The following is a 9555-nucleotide window of genomic DNA, read 5'->3' as shown; positions in this document are numbered from 1 at the left end:
AATATTTTGGTTTCACTAGAAGAAAAATATATAAATTTTGGATATAAATAGAAAATATCCATTGGTAAAATAGGTCATGTGACATCCCAAATGCTAATTAAGACATAAGCGTGTCAGACATAGAAACAGATTACGAGTACATGATAAATAATTATATGTAGTGGAGCAAATTATTACAAATTCTTTACCAAAATATATATGAGTTGTGACATCCCAGATGTTAATTAAGGTATGTGGGTGTCAAATATACAATAGATTACGAGTGCATGATAAAAGTTATATGTAGCGGAGAAAATTAACACAAATCTCTTGAAAAAAATATGAGTTCCAAATAAATATATAACTAAAGCAACAAGTGGCTATAAAATACAAAAAGGGTCACTTCTATCATTATGCTATTAGACTCATCAGAGTGCGGACACAATCATGCACTCTAGGTTTGTGGAGCCATGGGATCCTCATAAACTTCAATGGGTAGGTCAGCTGACGGTCCCTCATTATCTTCCTCATCTGGGGGAAGGGAGGCATGGAAAGAGTGAGTTCCATATACTCAGTAAAGAAAACAATATTTAAATAACATCGTAAGGTTTAAAAGGTGAATAATTTTATCATAAACACTTACCATTAGGTCACGTCAGAGTTCTATCCTATCTTATGAAAAGAAATTATTTATTAAGAAAATACCATGTCATAGTCACAACAATTGAAAACAAATAGCATACTTGACAGTAGAGAAATCAAATAAATCATGAATGCTCAGATTTTTGTGTCATGTTTCACAAAGTAATTCCAACTTCCATCTTTGAGGGCAGATACAGATTTTTGACTACTCATGTGGAATGACCAAATCATATACAGATAACGATAATTTGTTGAGGCACATTTTTAGCTTGCCAAACCATGGTATGATCTATGACCACAGTCGTACCGACTATAGTGGTCTTATCAGATATTCTATAGTCATGATAGTATTTAGTCAAGGGTGACCTCTAACAGATATTTGTGTTACCACTCTCGTCAGATGATACGCTGTCATCCATAGGGAGTGGTTTTCTCATGTCTTTCCAGACTATATGGGGGAGGGGGAAACAGATACCATTGAGAGATAAAAAGTCTAACGAGATACTTGATGCATTATGCATGTCAATGCAGGTACATACGTACTTCCGACCATTCAAGCTTCATTCTATTTTTTTTTAATATTTATTTTCTAGATAACCTTACCGGTTTCATATTATTTTATTTAAATACAAATCATCAAATATTTACAAATCACAAAGCATGCTTGAAATCAAGAACAATTCATTTTGTTAAAATTATTAAACATAGAACATGTAAATCACACAAAATACAAATTCATTATTTTAATTTCTAGAAATACTCTTTAAGACGTCTAAAGAAATATCATATTTCTTACCGAAACCTTGATAGTTTTCCTACATCGTTCTTCTTCTCCTCCTCTCCTTCTCTCTCTAGATCACTTTCTCTCTCTTTTTTTAACTTTTGGAAGGTGGAAGAATAGAAGTGATGAGAAAATGGGAGGAAGGGCCCCTATTTATAAAAAATCAGAACAGACAGATTTGCACTAAGTAGCAAAATCTGGTGAAGAGAGAGAGTGTAAAAATGGGAGAGATGCTTGATTTGACACGGTACAAAAAATGAAGGAGAATCCTCCTCCACTGGTGATGACACACTGCCCAAGGTAGGCAACGACACACTGCCCAAGGCGGTAGTTTGCTTCACCTAGCCTACAAAGGCTGGGCTACCCTACTGCGCGCAGGGCCTATAGTGCATTGCGGCATTGCGCACAGGCCCTAGGCACGCAGGCCTATTCGCTTAGGCCTGCCGTACGGACATCGCACACATAGTCTGCGGTGCTAGTCTTGTCTGTGCGCGGACGAGCTGCCTGCACGCAACAAGACGTGAGCTCAGGTTTGGCCCCGCGCCTCACGTAGATGGGATGTGCGCACTGTGTACATGTCCTGTGCCTATCGCTTGCGCAGCGCGCGGTGCTCCCGCAGGTTTTTTCTCACAGGATTTTCCCCCCTTTTTTTGTTTTCTCTTGAAAATTGTTTATTAAAAAAATTATAAAAATAAGAATAAAATAATAAATCAAAACCAAAATTTGGTAAAATTAAATAAAATTAAAATAAAATAAGAAAATCAACATAATTCATGAATTACGACGTAAAACTACGAAATAAAATTAAATGAGTTCAATGTGGCCTTAAGGCCCAAATAAATAGGGTTTTCCAAATGCAATGTAGCATGGCGGTGAGCAAGGTGTTACATGAGTTCTAATTACATATATCTAACTGAGGATAGAAGTGACAATAAAATACAAAAATATAAAAAAGGGCCACTTTTTTCACTATGTGAATGGACTCATCAGAGTGTAGGACAATTCATGCACTCAAGGTTTGTGGATCCGCAGCATTTGATGCCCGCACGGACGAGTTTTTCCCGTGGGATTTCGCCCGTTTTTCTGACTTTGCTCCTGAAAAATTATTTTAATAAAAAAATAATGAAAATAATAAAGTAAAATTGGCAAAAAATAACAAAATTATAAAATACACTTTTGAGAACAAAATAAAAATACGAATCAAATTTACAAAATATGATATATAAAAATTACGAGGTACTTTAAAGAGTTCAAATGGCCTTAGGGCCCGAATAAATAGGGGTTTTCATATACAAATTTAGTGCGAAGGTTAGCGGGGTGTTACATCCCCCCTACCTTAGAAACTTTGGTCCCTCAAATTTATCTAGAATAGGTCTAAGAATTTTTCTCCCATCTCGCGCTCCAATTACCACATCGCCTCTTTTGGAGTGTGGTGCTGCCACTGTACCTTCACCATGGGGATCCTCTTGTTGCATAAAACTTTATCGATCCAAGCAAGAATTTTCGCAAGGAGTTCCTCGTACGTCATATTAGCTTGTACATACGTCTCCTTGTGAAAAATGATATGAGAAAGGTCAGGGTGGTACCTTTTGAGCATGGAGAGATGGAAAACATCATGTAGACCCGCAAACTCTTGAGACAGAGTAAGGCGGTATGCCATGGTCCAGCACACTCCATGATCTGAAATGATCCCACATAACGGGGGCTCAACTTCCTTTTTTTTTTTATTATTCCCTTATAGGGGAAAACCTTGAGGAAGACTTGGTCACCAACGGTGAATTCCAAAGGTCTCATACAATTGTCAATGTAACTCTTCTGGTGACTTTAGGTGGTAGTCAAGTTCCTATGGATGATTGCAACCTTCTTGATAGTCTCCTAGATGAAGTCTGGTCCCAAATGATACTGGTTTCTGACTTCGCTCCAGTAAGTGGGAGAACGATAGGGTCTACCATACATGGCTTCATATGGAGCCATGCCGATGCTAGAATGATAACTATTATTATAAGTAAATTAACACAGGAAAAGATACTCATACTAGTTATCGCCAAAGTCGAGGATGCAAGCACACAACATGTCTTTTAGCGTTTGGATAGTGCGTTCAGACTGACCATCAATTTGGGAATGATAAGCAGTGTTAAAGTATAATCTAGACCCAAGCACTTCTTGGAAGTTATCCCAAAAGTGGGAGGTGAATCAAGGATCTCAATCGGATACAATGGATGAGGGAATACCATGGAGTCAAACAATTTCATCGATATACAGGCAGACTAATCTGCTGGTAGAGTCAGTGGTTCTGATGGGTAAAAAGTGGGTGGTCTTGGTTAGTCTATCAACGATGACCCAAATAACATTACGACCAGAACAGATCTTGGGTAGATCGGTGACAAAATTTATGGTTACATGCTCCCACTTCTATTTCAAAATCAGGAGGCCCTACAATAAACTGTCGGGTCTCTAGTGTCGACAATGTCCTTCTTCATTCCTGGCCACCAGTATTGGTGCTTTAGGTCCTAGTACATCTTGGTATTTCCGAATGGATGGATAATTTGGAGGCATGGGCAGCCTTGAGAATATCTGTCTTGACAGCGACAAGGACTAAAATATGATCCCAAAATCTGTACAACCCATCATCAAAAAGCTTGAAATCAGGAAACTCATCAGAGGTTCATGGACTAAGCTTCCTAAATCTTCATAAAAATATTAGGTAAAGCTCGGATCTGAGTGAGATAGGCACCATTGCCATAGTGGTTAAGGTGGAGTGCCTACATAGCATCTACTAACTTCCAACTGGAGGCCATGGTTTGGGCCATCACATTGGACTCCGTCCGACTCAGTGCATTAGTGACTACATTCCCTCTACCAGGATAATAGATGATCTTGTAGTTATACTTCTTCAGGAGGTCCATCAAATGTCTCTGTCTCATGTTTAACTCTCACTGCGAGAAAATGTACTTTAAACTTTTGTGATCTGTATAAATTTTAAAGGTCTGACCAAATAAACAATGACGCCATATCTTCAAGGAAAGATGATGGCCGCTAACTCCAGGTCGTGAGTAGGGTAGTTTCACTCATGGGGCTTCAACTATCTGGATCCATAAGTGAGCACTCTACAATACTACATCAAAACACATCCCAAACCAATATGAGATGTATCGCAGTAGACTTGATATCTTTCAGTGTTGTTGCAGAGGATCAACACTAGAGCAAAGGTAAGAGGATACTTTAATTTCATAAAGTTTTCCCCACATACGTAATCCAAGACAAAAGTACACCCTTCCTAGTGAGATAGGTCAATAGAGCAACAATCTTAGAGAATCCATCGATAAATCATCGGTAGTAACTTGCCAAGCTAAGGAAACTACATATCTCACCTACATTGGTAGGTGGGTTCCAGTTGATCACTATTTCAACCTTGGCTAAATCCATGAAAACTCCTTCACTTGAAATCACATGACTAAGAAAGGAGACTCGATCCAACCAAAAGGAGCATTTATTGAGTCTAGCAAATAGCTGGTTCCAACACTTGCCCCAGCACTTTAGACAGGTGGACTGCATATTCCTCTGGGCTCTTGGAGTATACTAGGATGTCATCAATGAATACGATGATGTATTGATCCAGTGGATGCCGAAAAACCATGTTTATGAGATCCATGAAGGCAGCAGGGGAAGTAGTTAATCCGAATGGTATAACCTTAAACTCATACAGGCCGTATCTATACCTAAAAATGGTCTTCAAAATATCTTCTTCTTTAACTCGCAATTGATATTACCTCGATTTGAGGTCAATCTTGGAGAAAATTATGGCTCTTTACAACTAGTTGAAAAGATCGTCGATATGAGGTAAAAGATACTTGCTCTTTTTTATTACTCAGTTGAGTTCTTAGTAGTTTATACATAGTTTGATGGAGTTGTCCTTCTTTTTCACAAATAACACCGGAGCGCCCCAAGAGGAGTAACTAGGGCGAATAAACTTCTGGCCAAGAAGCTTAGAAAGCTTTTCTAGTTCTACGAGTTCAGCACGACTCATGTGATAGACAGGTTAAAGGTAGCATGTCAATAGAAAACTCTATCTCCCCTGGGACAGGTAGACCGGGTAGTTCAACCAGAAAAACTCCCAAAAAGTTGCAAATAATGGAAATGGAATACACAGTAGGATCAACATCCATATGCCTGTTTATTCAATTGTTAGAAAATAAAAAATAGATTTTTATTTCTTTTTCAGAGTTTGTAAGGTTACAACTTTACTTTCACAATTAATAATTGCCCTATATTTTTCTAAACAATCCATTCCTAGAATAATGTCAAACCCTGAGAAATCTAAGAGAACTAGATATATAAATATTTTTATTTCTAAAGCTTTTATCTTACAATTTTTATACACAGTGAGTTTTTAATAATCCCCTAGAGGGAGTCTCTACAATTAATATTTCTTTTAAAGGTTCAACTCTAATAGCTAGTTTACAAGCAAATACACAAAAGATAAAAGAGTGGGTAGCACCTATATAGATCAAAGCTCAGGCAAAGGTATCATGAATAGAAAGCATATCCTAGATAAGGACCAGACTTCATTCAGGAAACCATTAAGAAGGTCACAATCATCCACAAGAACTTTGCCACTGCCCAGAGCTGTCAGAAGAGGTACGCCGATAATCATAGGTGACCTTTGGAATTTGCCGTGGGAGACCAGGTTTTTGTCAAGATTTTTCCCTACAAGGGAAAGATACGATTTGGGAAAAGAGGAAAGTTAAGCCCTCGATATGTGAGACTTTTTGGATCATCAAGCGCATTGGACCTGTGGTGTATAGCCTCGCTCTATCCTAGTTTATGGGTCTATATGATGTCTTTCACGCCTAAATGCTAAAGAGGTACCACCCTGACCCTTCTCATATTATTCCTCGCGATGAGGTGCAGGTACAAACCGACATGACTTATGAGGAAGTTTCTATAGAGATTCTTGGTTGGACCAACAAGGTCTTGCGTAACGAGATGATTCCCATGGTGAAGGTGCAATGGCAGTATCATATCCCGGAAGAAGCAACGTGGGAGTTGGAAAGAGAGATGAGGGAGAAGTATCTGGGCCTATTCGAGACAAATTTGGGGACTAAAATTTTCTAAGGTAGGGAGGATGTAACACCCTGCCCGTCGTTGTGCTTAATTAATTTAAAAAATCCTATTTGTTGGGGCCTTTAGGCCTCATTGAACTCATTTAATTTCTCCGCATATTGTTTATCGTAAAACATGAATCTTGTTGATTTTTAATTATTCTAATTTTATTCAATATTATTTTACTTTAATTATTTTTGTTTACTTTTGATTTAATTTTAATTATATTATTTATTTTATCCTAGTAAAAATTAGAAAATTCAGAAAAAAAAATGGTGAAATAGAAAAAAATAATATCGCAGGGAAGTTGCTCACGCAGGATGCCTGGGCACTGTGCACGCACGCACGCACGCACAAAAGACGCCAAACGTGCACACAACATGCATGTCCCATCTGCGCGCGCGATGCAGGGTTAGACCATGCGCTCATCGTGTCGCACGCAAGCGGGTCGTCCACATGTCACCTCGCACGCGGACAGGCGCCGCACATTGTGGCACACAGTCTGTTCAACAGGCTTACGTAGATAGGACCTTGTGTGCCTGGGGCCTGCGCGCATGGTAGGTGGTTTGTGCACCTGCAAGCTAGCCTGCAGCACACCATGCGGGCCACTGCCACCTCGGGTAGTGCACCACAATCGCCTCAGGTGGCACGCCATCGTCATTGGCCAAGGAGGCCTTTATCCCTTGTTTTTCACGCCAAACATCTTTTTCCTTTCTCTCTTCACCAGATTTTTCCATTTGGCACGAATTGAATGGTTCTAAATTTTTATAAATAGGTCTTCCCTTTCCACTCTTTCCCACACTTCCATTCTTCCATTTTTCAAGACTTAGAGAGAGAGAAAGAGAGAGAGTGTGATTTAGAGAGAGGAGGGAAAGAAAAAAAGAATGCTGAAGGAGAAAATATCAAAGTTTCGGTAAGGAATTTAGTATTTCTTTCGATATCTTAGGGAGTATTTTTAGATGAAGAACAAATTATTAAATTATAATAATTATGACTTTGCCTGTTTTGCATGCTTGTGTGTTTGTATGTCTTATAAATTGAACTGTTATTGTTTTCAAGTATGCTATGTGATTTATAGACATATGATATTTTGCATGTCATAAAATTAATATGAACTTGGTATTGTTACATGAAAAAATAAAAGAAACAGAAAGAAAATAAAGTGGAATGATGCATGAATGGTCTAAAGTATGAATCTATCTTGACATGTATAATGTATCAAATATCTCGTTAGACTTTTTATCTCTGAGGGATATTTCTTTCCCTAACCCTATCTGGAGTATCTATGTCCCCCTCCCCCATCTAGTCTGGAAAGATGTAAGAGGACCACTCCTTGTGACGCGAATATCTATTAGGGGTCACCTTTGCCTATGTACTGTCATGACTGTAGATATCTGATAGGACCACTATGGTTGGTACGGTCGTGGTCGTAGATCGTACCATGGTTTGGCAAACTGGAAATGTACCTGAGCAAATTACTATTTTCTGTATCTAACCTAGTAATTCTGCATGTGTAGTTGGAAATCTGTATCTGCTTTCAGAGATAGAAGTTATAACGAATTCATAAAGCATGATATGAAAATCTGAGCATTTCATGATTTATTTGATTTTCTTTATTATCTGGTTTAATGTGTGTCTGTTTGGATTATGTTAATGTACTATTTTTTTAATAAATAAATTATTTTTATAATATAAGATAGGTCTATGAAGTAGCCAAATGGTAAGTATTTTCTATTAAAATAATTCACCTTTGAAATCTTACGATGTTATTTAAATATTATTTTCCTTACTGAGTATATGAAACTCATTCTTTCCATGCCCTTCCCAGATGATGAAGAAAATTAGGAACAGCAAGCTGACCTACCTTGGAAATCTATGAGGATCCCATGGATCCACAAAACTTGAGTGCATGATTGTTTCCGCACTTTGATGAGTCCAATAGCATAGTGAAGGAAGTGGCCTTCTTTTGTACTTTGATTTTGTAATTACAGCCACTTTTGGCCTCCGTTATATGTATGTAATTGGAAATCATATATATCTGTAAGAGATTTGTATTAATTTGTTTCACTGCATAAAATTTTATCATGTAGCCGTTCTTCCGTTTCTATATCTGATACCCATTTGCCTTAATTAGCACTTGGGATATCACACTACTTACTAGATAGTCTTCTTCTGGGTTATTGGGGTTGATTTGTTGTTGTTGTAGGGTACAAACTCGAGTAATGCGTTGGTACTTGGCATAGATGAGGTCTTCAACCAACTAGGCATGTTCTAGCACCTCGGCGTACGAGCTGGGTCTCAGCATCATAATCTGGTCGTAGATATCGGCACAAAGATTTTTTAGAAACTTCCTATCTTTATGACTTTCTAGGCTGAGCATCAGAACGACAAACCTAAACAGTTGGATAAATCGGGCTACATATTGGGCAACCATCAGATTTCCTTAGTGAAGGTTTGAAATTCCTCCTCCTTCTTCTCTCAAACATAGGCTGGAAAAAAGTTAACAAAGAACACGTATATGAAACCTTTCCAAGTGATAAGGGTGGGTAGGAATTCTTTCTTAAGTTGCCACTAGTGTTCTACTTCATTGGTAAGCATAAAGGCTGTTAGGGGGACTTTTTATTCCTATGTTAGGTCTAGGACAAAGAAAAGCTTCTCTACTAGTAGGATCCAGGCTTCAACTACTAAAAGATCAAGGCCACCTTCAAAGTGTGACGAGTTAAGCTTCCTAAAGTCTGTTATGTTGTAAGAGATAAACCTTTTGTAACGACCTCGAAAATCCAAAAATAAATGTATAATAATTTAAATGGGGAAGCGAAATAAAAAGTTAAGGTTTACATCCCTTACACAATAACTTAAAAGTACTAAACAAACATTACGAAATGAATTCTATGAAAGAAACACGAGAAATAAGAAAAGTAAAAAAAAATATAAAATATCTAGCATCTACTAGCAATCTTTTTGCAGATCGGGCTCAGGAACCAGGTCCTCTTGATCTGAAATGATTAAATAAAGGATGAGCTACACTAGTTCAGTAAGGACATCACACT

This window comes from Carica papaya, chromosome 9 (genome assembly GCF_054855325.1).
Source record: "Carica papaya isolate Zhongbai chromosome 9, ASM5485532v1, whole genome shotgun sequence".
In the NCBI taxonomy this organism is placed as follows: Eukaryota; Viridiplantae; Streptophyta; class Magnoliopsida; order Brassicales; family Caricaceae; genus Carica; species Carica papaya.
Note: the sequence above shows the minus strand (reverse complement) of the source record.